This window comes from Carassius gibelio, chromosome A20, assembly GCF_023724105.1.
Source record: "Carassius gibelio isolate Cgi1373 ecotype wild population from Czech Republic chromosome A20, carGib1.2-hapl.c, whole genome shotgun sequence".
Lineage (NCBI taxonomy): Eukaryota > Metazoa > Chordata > Actinopteri > Cypriniformes > Cyprinidae > Carassius > Carassius gibelio.
This window is the reverse complement of record NC_068390.1, coordinates 8,615,694-8,627,428: the sequence shown is the minus strand read 5'-3', so window position 1 is coordinate 8,627,428 and position 11,735 is coordinate 8,615,694.

Sequence of the window (11,735 nt, the reverse complement as noted above, 5' to 3'; positions counted from 1 at the left end):
TAGACAATGAATGAGCACAAAACCCAGTTTTTAAAGCATTTAGCCCCAATCACTGCCCACCGTCTACATTAGTGGCTGGAAAAAACTCAATATTTAGGCCACAGAATCATTCAGTCCCCTGGCTGCCGTTTATACAGAAGAGCAGGTTCATCAACTACATCAGAATCCAGTTCTGTTTATCTAACAAAATGGGAGATGCTATTATGAATAGTATTTTGGTCATTGACAAAAAAAAATAACAAATACAACAAAAGATAAAAATGGAAATATTCTGAGAAATGTACTCTTCAAGCTGGTTACATTTGATTTGAAATGCTTTTATACCATTTTCAAGAATGGTTTAAATTTAATGACACATTTCCCTTACAACCTTTCCTATGGAATGATATTCCAGACTTTATTCAAAAGGAATTGCAAATTGTATTTGCAATTGTGTTTTCAATTTGTGGATGCATAAAATGTGACATAATCCAAACGCAAATGCAAATCGCGCATTACCGTTTGCATTTTCGTTTAAAGGCGGGCGTACACGGTGCGAATTCGGATGGTCGGAAGATCGTATGTCGACACACATGGCACGAGTGAGTTTATCTGAAAATCGTACGGACGACATGATATACGACACGATTTTACAACCTGCGAATTCCAGAAGCAATCGCAGGAAGTTGATAGACGCGTTCGACTTGAAGCAGCGCTGCACGCACAGAAGGATCACTGACATTACCGCGAGAGCGATAAGAGAGCACACATATCCAATGCATTCGAATCGCTCTCGCGGTACTTTGATGTCATAAAGGTGACCATTCTGTGCGTGCAGCGCTGATTCAAGTGGAACGCCCCTAATATAACTGCTCTCCCTCTCTCATAACTGCAAATAAAATATTGATACGAGCCGTCACTGTTTCCTACACGTACAGGTTATTTTTCAGCAATAGGAAACCGGGACGTTTGGTTACCCTGTGTGTGTGTGTTCTTGTATATGGTTTATAAATATCTGAAATGGGTATTAAAATGTAAACATGGTTTGTGAGGACAATTACTGTGCTCTAGTAAACCAAATGGCTTTAAAAAATACTATACGGTGTTTAATAGAATTTTAAACATGCATTTTTCGTGATGGATAGAGGTAGTGTATGGGGATATACAGTATAGAATACCGTAACGTTTATTGAGAGTCCCTGTAAACTACATATGCATGTGTGAGCGAGCGAGGGAGAGAAAGAGAGAGAGAGAACTAAAAAGGCATTGGAATACGTTGCTAGAAACATCATACAGCGCTCGCTGTTCCTGTTTTCCTAGTTCGTGATTGGTCAACTTCAGATAAATCAACCATTCGGCTCGTTCAACAGCACAAATGGCACGAATTCAAACCGATAGCTCACGAACTTTTTAGACATGTTTAAAAATGATCGGGAGGTCGGGAAGTGCTCGTAAGCCACTCGGCTCGGCTCGTAATTCATCGCAAATGATACGAGCCGCGACCATACGAGAATACGCGATTTCCACACGATTGAAAAAAATCGCATGCGAACTCGTACGACAGCAAAAATCGCACCGTGTACGCCCGCCTTAAGCGAACGCACAGTGTCTGCTAAATTTAAAATGGAAATGCAAAGTCCGTTTGCAATTGTGTTTCCCATATCTTACGAGCTATGAGCCTGTCATATTTAAATAGCAAAATTAATTACCACATTTGCCTTTTCACTCTCTCTGCACTGCGCATGTAAACTGCCAAAACTCAAATGGAATCGCAATTCCATTTGCATTTGAATTTCCAACGTCTACACGTAAACCTGTCAATCAAGTGACAGGGGTGGGGCCATTTTATTGGGCGTGTTTGCATTGGGAAGTGACGTTACTCAGTCAACGGTAATAAAAGAGGCAATTGATATAATATTTAGTCCCTGAACTAAGAACATTTCTGCTGCTTTTATTATGTTTAAATGAAAAATGAAAAGAGGCCGTGGTATTTCATATCCTTTTTCGTTTTATTGTAAATATACAGAGGAAAATTGCAGTAGTCAAGGCGAGCTGACATGTTATCAAGTACGCTGCTGTTTGCAGAATTACCGGACCGCGTTCGCAGACATCACTCCCGAGTTGAATGCATAAAGTCTGAACTACTGAGGATGCAAATCCGAGATCAGCATACTTTGTATTGAAAAACGCTTGCAGACCTATGTCACCAGACTATTTGCCTTATCTTCCCGGTGTTACGGTTTAACTGGTTACCGTGTTATCTGGTGACCAAGTTCCTGGTTCAGGTCTCTGCTGCAGATGTGTTGGAACGACGGCAGCAGATTCAGCGATTCTGAAAGCACAAACTGACGCGATATTAAGTGTTTAATAAAAGCAGACCTGCGCATTGCATGATTCAGATATTCTTGTAAAGATTACAAGTTATTAGTATGATCACCGGTTTCGCGGCTGAAGTAAGTAGAATAAACAAAAAAATAAAAATAAAGTACGTCCGTGTTGGCGCGGGTTTCGAACACGCGCTAAAAGACAGTGCACTGCAAGACGAGAGTAACTAACCACCGAGATACCGATCTAGACCGAATCAGCTCCAGATCTCTAGATTCAAGACAGGACTCTCGGCTTCACATAGTGCTGAATCAAAGAAATGTGACCGTGTTAACTTGTGACCTGTGTTTACCTATTATGAAAATAAACCATAGCAGAACACTGACTACATTTTATGGTTCATGATGTTAAAGAACATTTCATAACGTCTCAGACAACTGTACATTTGTGGCTACTGCGGTTTAACCCTTGTGCACTGTTCGATTTCTGTGTACACCCTTTATGGAGCGGGTCAAATTGACCCTAATTGGATTCAATACAATTCCTCAAAAATCACACTATGAAAAACAACAAAGATTCAGGTACAAACTGAAAACTTTTATTATCAACATTTGTCAAATAGTCCCCCAAAAATATATCTGAAGGTATGATTTAATGAAAATGTTTTTAACCATTTTTAAAGATATTTTGTTTTGACAAAATTTGAAAATAAACAGTATGCTGACTTGTTTTGCATATACATTTTTTTTTTTGCTTTTTTTTTCTTAGAACATCATAACTGAACAATTAAATGTAGCTGTATAATGAAAATATTTATTTTCTTCAGTTGGCTGTTTTGTAAACTCATTTCATAAAGTCATGAAGTTACTTTTGACATGATGAGCACACAGCAAATGTGTGCTTTTGGCATATGAATTTCTTGCACTTCACACACATGGTGCTGGTTTAGCTGTTGCACATGAATGGCACACCTCACATCTCTTCCATTTTTTTTCCCCTATCATCTGTGTTCACTCCTTTATTTTCTGTGGGTCTGACTCCAGATGCACGTTTCTGCCCTCCATGTTCAGAATCTCTTTGGGTAGCTCAGGTTTGTCATTTCTAATTTGCCATTAATTTTGAACACCATGATTTAGCTTTTTGAAGTGTGTTTGGTTAGGGTTAGAGCACTTTTAGATACACTTACACTTTAGGACTGGAGCTGATGCCTGACATACATGAAATATATATTTTTTTTTATTTTGTGTCTGTACAGTTTCTTTTGAATGGATGTGAGGGTCAAACTGACCTACGAACATCACACAAGTAATTTTAATTTTGCGTGTATATGTAAAAAAAAACAGCATGTTGAAACTTTGCATGCATATCCATGATGATAAATGAGAAAAAGTCACAAAATATCAATAAAAGAAAAAATATTTAATAATAATATTATTTCAGGTAGCTTGAAAAAATAAATGATACGTAATTTTTACCATCTGTGGCTTACAAAATATTTTCTGTACCTATTGAAATAAGTGTGGAAAGCCTAATTTTTTAGCTTCAAAATGTAGTAAAATAATAAAATAACAAAATATAACCAAGAAATGTTATTATTTTGGTTCAGTACAGTTTCCTTAGAGCGTTAAAATATGCGGGTCAAATTGACCCGCGAACATCATGAACGGAATAGTAATTTTGTTTGTATATGTCAAAAAACACCAGCATGTTGAAACTTTGTATGCATGTTCATGATGATAAATGAGGAAAAAGTCACTAAATATCAAGAAAAAAAACATAGGTTAACCAGTATTTCCAACAACTAGAAAATCGAAACGGGTCAAATTGACCCACAACATAACACAAGGGTTAATTATAAACACTATCATTAACTTATATTTACCATAGTAAAAACATGGTACATTTTAGTATGATCGAAGATACAAAAATTCTACAAGAACAGGCATTCCCAGAAGAGATGAGAAATGGATTCGTGTTCAGCATGTTTAAAAACAACATAAAGTGTCAATGTCAGGAAACATCTTTTTTAAGTAAAGCTTCACAGGATAGAAAAGATGAAGTAATTTGTAAGACACATCCTTAACATTATTGGTTATTAAGTATTTAGATGACAAAGTCCACACTAATTAATTGATATTTATTTATTACCGTTGACTGTGAGTGACGTCACTTCCCAATGCAAACACGCCCAATAAAATGGCCCCACCCCGTCACTTGATTGACAGGTTTCCGTGTAGACGTTGGAAATTCAAATACAAAAGAAATTGCGATTCCATTTGAGTTTTGGCAGTTTACATGCGCAGTGCAGAGAGAGTGAAAAGGCAAATATGGTAATTAATATTGCTATATAAATATGACAGGCTCATAGCTCGTAAGATATGGGAAACACAATTGCAAACGGACTTTGCATTTCCATTTTAAATTTGGCAGACACTGTGCGTTCGCTTAAATGAAAATGCAAAGGTAATGCGCGATTTACAATTTGCAGTTCCTTTTGAATAAAGTCCGGAATATCATTCCATACTTTCCTGTAAGGTATTAAGAAAGGTAAAAATCTGTTAAATCACACTTACATTTCTGACTTTGTGCCACCAAAAGATCTTAAAATGAATTTAATTCAGAAATTAAAAACATGCTCTTCATAGAAGTGTATTCAATTATGACCTGCATTTTGCTTTTAAAAGCGAACAGAAGTCTGTATCCGACAAATATATCAAAGCTAGTCAGGCACATGCAGATCAAATGAGTACATTTTATGAAGTGATGTGTTTGTCAGGTCATGAGAGAAATTGCTTTAGAAGTTTGCCCTTAATTGGGGCATCTATTGATAGCACAAAGACTGGGTGTTTTTTTTTTTTTTGTTTTTTTTTTGTACTTCTTTCTTCCAGGTCAATGCTTACTATTGAACATTGATTACGGATAACCAGATAACCTCACACAGACTCATTTTTATGGCTTTTGGAGTTTAACATTTTCATCATATATGAGGCAATCTCTCACACAAGCATGAGATTGTCTGTTGTTTAGTTGTTTAATGAAAATGCTTTATTTCCTGATAATAACACCATTCCACATTATCGACCTCTCCTCCCTCCACTGTTTGAGACTGACGTGATGAGTCACTGATGACTAGTTTTAATTAGACTGCTTGTGTGGCTAATAAGTGTGGCAGAAGTTCAACACAATGAAAGATGGCCCTCTATGATCTTACATCTGTGGAGTTTCTCATGCAAAAACACTTTCCAGCTACAAATCATCACCTCTGTTGTGCCTTCAGTGTATATTTCTCTAAATCACCACGCAGATTACTTTTACTGCCATGTGTTTTTACACAGCTTAATAGAGACCTAAGTGTATATCAATGATAAAATGCATTGTAAATCAATATTTGCTAAATGAAAGGGGCAGAGAGAAGGACTTGAGGAGGTTTGGAAACGATAAGGGAGTAAGGGAAATAATGGCACTAAACCAGCTAAATGATTACGGGGGGCCTGTTGATGGGTAATTTTAATTTTATTGAGCAGAAATGTTACAGAAGGGAGAACACAGTAAAAGTGCTGCCGACTCGTTCTACAATCTGCATCTTTATTACTATAACCAGTGTTGGGGAAGCTACACAGAAAATGTAGCTAAGCACTAAAATGTTATACACTGAAACCAAACCCAACCAAAACTGAATTACTGTTATTCACAGACAGCTCAATGAACTGCCAGCGAATGTATATCCAATGTGACCACTTAAAAAGAGTTGATTCAGAAGAGTCAAGTCCCGAATCGAACATTACTTGTTCTGATTCTAAAGAGCCGACAAAGAATACTGCACACGAACATGTTTACTGCAAAATATTGCAAAATGTAACATTGTAGCAGTTCACTCTACTTTTTAACACAATAGTTTTACTAAAAAGCTACATCATTTAGAAAATACAGCATATTAATCGCAAATAGTATGGTGGAAGCAGACCCTAGTTGGTTTTTAATAACTCTAGAATATAAATATCTATACAAAGTCAGCACCTGATAGCTGAAGCAAGTTCTTAGTCCGATGTGCTGCAAATAGAGTAAATTTAAACATACAAGAAATGCTGATGGGGGACAAAAAGGGGGTAAAAACTGCATTACTTAGTTACTTTTAAGTATACTTTACTTTACTTTTAAATGACCTTTTGTCATCTTAGATGGTCTTGCTTATTTATTTTTAATGAGGAAAAAAAAGAAAAGGCCCTTTCACACCAAAAGTGAAATGAATAGGCTAAGCCGCAAGCTGAAGGAAGTGCCTCTGTCTCCACACGTTACTCCCAGTTTCTCTCAACACAGGGACGGGAGAGGTGTCAGTGAACAAATGGGAAAATAAATACTCATTACTTTACTCGTTTCTTGAAAAAGGCAATCTGATTACATAACATAAAGTTTCTTGTAATGCGTTACCCCCAACACTGCTCAAAAACCTCCAATCAGGAAACATATTAACTGAGATACCTCGCATGGTTACCCAGAAAACTAACCCAAGTCCATGGTGCTACATACTGCTGTGGATGTTGCTAAATATAGCCTTGGTTTGAGAGCATTTTCATGAGCTCCCCCTGGTGCTGTGCTACAAGCCCAGCCTTCTGCACACGTTCAGGCAAACAAATCCTTCCGGGCTCCTTCTTGCTGCCAAATGTGGGAAGAGCCCAAGCAAAGGGGACCTTTATCCCGCACGAGCTCCAGAACTGAATGAACTGTACTTTATAATAAATGGACAGTTTTAGATTCTCCTATGATGAATCTCTTTAATAATCTCTCTATTTTCATATTGTGCCAGAGGCAAATTTAGCCTCACACCTTCTGACAGGAAGATGATGAGGTGATGGGACCCTAGGGAGCTCGTAGCTGTGAAATTGGTTTCTGTTACATCAGCACAAGCAGGGATAGTTGGTGATGGCTCGGCAAAAACATGCTCTCTGTTTTCTCCAATAGCTAGTCCAATCGTTCACCATCAGGAATCCCTGGATGCCTGGAGATACGCTGAAACAAACAGGTGCGGGATCCTGGACTGTAGATTCAGTTCCCAACTGCTAAACACGAGTGAATCAACTTCACTCCTGGAGATGGACGGTTTGCTCTCTGCTGTGCACTGCAGTAACCATAAAACCTTCAAATTTAACCCATAAAAAATTTAATTGTTGTTAATTGATATATACTGTAATTTATTGCTTTTAAAACAAAATGTTTCTACCTAATAATTGGGCTATATAAGCAGAATTTTTTTATTATTATTATTCTTTTTTTTGGGGGGGGGGGGTAGAGATAAGAATAATTTTATTCAGCAAGTATGCATTAATTGATAAAGACTTCTGCATTGTTATAAAAAATACATTGCAAATAAATGATGTATCAAAATCTTACCAACCTATGGTAGTTTTTTTTTTTTTTTTTTTTTTTTTTTTTTTTTTTTTTTTGATGTTATATACATAGTATACATTTTATTATTATTACAATTTATTATTTTATTTTTTTTATTGGTTCATGTAATGGAATTTGACATTTCTGTGCTGAAAAACATTCTGACTAGTGAATCCAATGTTACAAAGGACTTTAAAGAAATACAAACATTACAAATAGTAACTTTTTTTTTTAACTGAAAAAAAAAACTTCTGCCTTGCCAGTGGAAAACATATTTCATTATATTGCATTAAACAGTAAAAGAAAGTTTCTTATGCTTCAATATTTATAATGACTTTTTTCTGAGTCCCAGAAGATTATTCTGCTAACACACTGCTTATCTCTTGTCATATTGTGTGTTTCCTTAGAAAAAAGTGCTCCCTATAATCCTTCCTTTATCATCCAGGTAATGTTGTGGGAATTAAAACAGTAAATCTTTACCCCCCGCAGGAGCTCCATACCTTTCAGCACTGGCTTTACTGCCTAGAAAACTGCCTAGAGTCGTCCCAGAGTAGTGGGGCTTGGTGCTTTGGATCATAGGGGAGCGCTGGCCAGGCATGATTCTTTGTAGAAGCCAAGAAGCAGCATATTTAGTGTGTCATACTGAGACAGATTTAAATACAACTCAGGAAAACCCACCGAGCGCTGGAAACGAGAGTTGTCAATCATGCTTTTATGAATCTTTTAAAGGCTTCACTGTAACAGACATGCTGTCATGGTGTTTTACTGACTACTGGTTCTGGTTCCTGTTGACCTGGAAACCATTGTGCTCTGGGAGTCCCACAGGCGAAATGAGGGTTGGTCTGACCTGAATGCATTTCATTACATTACAGCAAATGCGAGGGAAAAACACTAGTCTGCTCAATCTGTGGGTTTGGCTTACAGTGTAAACATAATCAACATTCAAGGGCTCACAGAAATAGTATTTCAGCTCTGTCTGAAGATGCTTGTTTTACTGAAGCACTGAGAAATTATTTTTATTATAAAGCTTTTGTTTCCCTTTTATTTTCAGTGTTTCTTGAAGTTTGACATGTTGAATATGAAAATCACATTACTTTTGGTGTATCATTAACAGTGATCATGAAAAAAAAAAGATGACAAATAAGACAATCTAATCTGTTATTACTCATGCATACAAATAAACCAATATTATGCATGATACAATTATGAATTAATAAAGTAATACAAATTGTGCACAATGCTGAGCTAACAACAGTTTGACATAAACAGTCGTCAAAAGAGTGAGTCGTCCAAAACTTCAGAAATGTACGCTTGATGATTTTTGGCTTTTATGACAATGTTCTGGAATGTTCCAGAAAGCACTAGAATGTTACAGAATATTGCAGAATGTTATAGAAACATCTAGAACATTCCCATCCTTAAAGAAGTAAAATATATATATATATTTTTAAATAATAATAATTACAATTATAAAAACCAAATGTTCAAAATTTTTACAAAAACTTATCTGTACTAAACCAATGTTTCATCATTAAATTATAGAAGTCCCAAAATTCATCTGACCTAAATATTTAACAAAATATATGAAAATGAACAGTGCAATAAGAATTTTAGAAGAACTGTAAAAAAAGGTACATTTTGTTCCATTGCGTAATCTTTTTAGCATTCACATTCAAACTAGTTTTGAAACTGGATCACTTGAATCATTTTTGGTCTTTTTATACAAACACTAATGGTTTGTACTGATGCAAATCCAAAAATGATTTCTAATCACAAAATCTAAACCATTTTGAACACGCCATACGCTTTATCAACATCACCAATGACACCCAACTAAAATTCATGTTTCACATACAGTCTCAGTTACACTCTGAAATATCCAAGCGCTCAAGCACGACTTTCTAATGCTATTACACCCACGCGTGTCGCAGCCACACTTCTCCCAATACCCAGAACGTGCAAACTGGCACATACACACGTCACCTCAGCCGCAGAAATACCACCCCTGACTGAAAGCATATAGCGCATTTCAGCCAGAACTGTGAGTCTATGTTTTATGTTTAGTCCCCTTTCATGAACACTAATTATAGTGTATGTGAGGTTAAGCTTCTTTTGCAGGAGCTCAGGGCGCTCACTGACTGTAATCCATTGTCATTAATTATGTCTCAAACATACTGAGCCCACTCACTTCTCCTGGAGTCAGTGCTGAAGTATCCATGGAAACTGGAGGACAGGCAGTGCTCATAAAGAGAGGCAGTCTGTTGCCCAACACTGAGAGAACGGGCAAATGTTTTAAGGGGCTGGAACAGGACATTAGCCTGTTGTGCTTCAGTTTTAGTTATGTTCCCTCTTTGGAATTTCATTTAAACTTTCATATGAAATATTTTACTAAACAAAGGTTTTTTTTTTTCTTTAAGTGTACTCTTTGAAGAAAAATAGTGTGGCCGGTGGTGGAGTAAAGGCACATACTTCAGTCTCATAGTGCCCTCTTCTGATTAGTACAGGGATTTCTATTAAAGCAATGCTGATTTAAAGGGTTGGTTATTTAAAGTGGTCCTAAAATAGGAGTAATATCTTTCATTCTCAACATGCTATCAAATATTTCCTATTTCAGAAGTCATCATTTTCAGCTTGTCTTGTTCAAGTGCTTTGCTAAGTCACTCAGGTTTAAAGGGTTACTTCACCCAATAATCAAAATTATGTAATTAATAACTCGTGACCCTCGTGACATTCCAAAACAGGGAGACCTCCGTTTATCTTCGGGACACAGTTTAAGATATTTTAGATTTAGTCCGAGAGCTCTCAGTCCCTCCATTGAAGCTGTGTATACGGTATACAGTCCATGTCCAGAAAGGTAAGAAAAACATCATCAAAGCAGTCCATGTGACATCACAGGGTCAGTTAGGATATTTTGAAGCATCGAAAATACATTTTGGTCCAAAAATAGCAAAAACTATGACTTTATTCAGCATTGTCTTCTCTTCCGTGTTTGTTGTGATAGAGTTCAAAACAAAACAGTTTGTGATATCCGGTTTACGAACGAATCATTCGATGTAACCAGATCTTTTTGAACCAGTTCACCAAATCGAACTGAATCGTTTGAAACGGTTCACGTCTCCAATATGCATTAATCCTTTAAAGGTCCCATTTTACGTGCTTTTTTGAAGCTTTGATTGTGTTTACAATGTACAATATAACATGTGTTCATGTTTTGCGTGTAAAAAAACGGGCTGATGACTTCCTTGTTCTATGAAGCCTCTCCTTCAGAAATACGTAACGAGTTCTGATTGGGCTAGCGGTACCTGTGTTGTGATGAAAATCGTTTTTTTGCACAGCCCTAACATCTAGTTAACAAAGATAACAGCGTTGCCCTTTGTGTAATAAGTTACAGAAACTGTTAAACGCACCAACTTAAATAATAAAATACACTTACCGGTTGTGGTCCATAAACAACACCTTCTCCAGACAAAGAAGGAACTGCTCCATCTTTCAAGAATAATCTTTGTGCGAATCCGGCTTTAAACTGATTGAGATTGAGAAAGTTGTCCTCAGCTAAATGAGCTGCACATAGTTTTACATGTGCATTATAATGTTCGGGAACCGAGTTAAACATAAATTGTAACCATTAATCTCAAAGTACAGCGTTCCTGGGAAGCCCAAACAAGGATGATTGGACTCAGAGATGAAAAAAACAGCATTTCAACGACATGGCGACAAACACAAACAGCTCTTCCTTCTTCTCCGTCGGAGCGCAACAAGGCCACGCCCCCAGTTTGTGAATTCATGTGGGCGGTGGTTAGTCAAAAAAACTGTTTTAGTGACGTCATTACTGCAGGAACTAGAGGGATGTAGTCCAAACGGGTCGTTTTTTGTAGGCGAATTCTGTTAAATAAAATATCTCGCTTGGCATTGAACTTTGAGCTTTAGAATTTTACAGATATAATTTATACTCTAACAACAACATTACACACTAACTAAAGTTTGAAACATGGGATCACGAAGAAGGGGACCTTTAAAAACGAATCTTTTGATCGTTATCTGGCTCG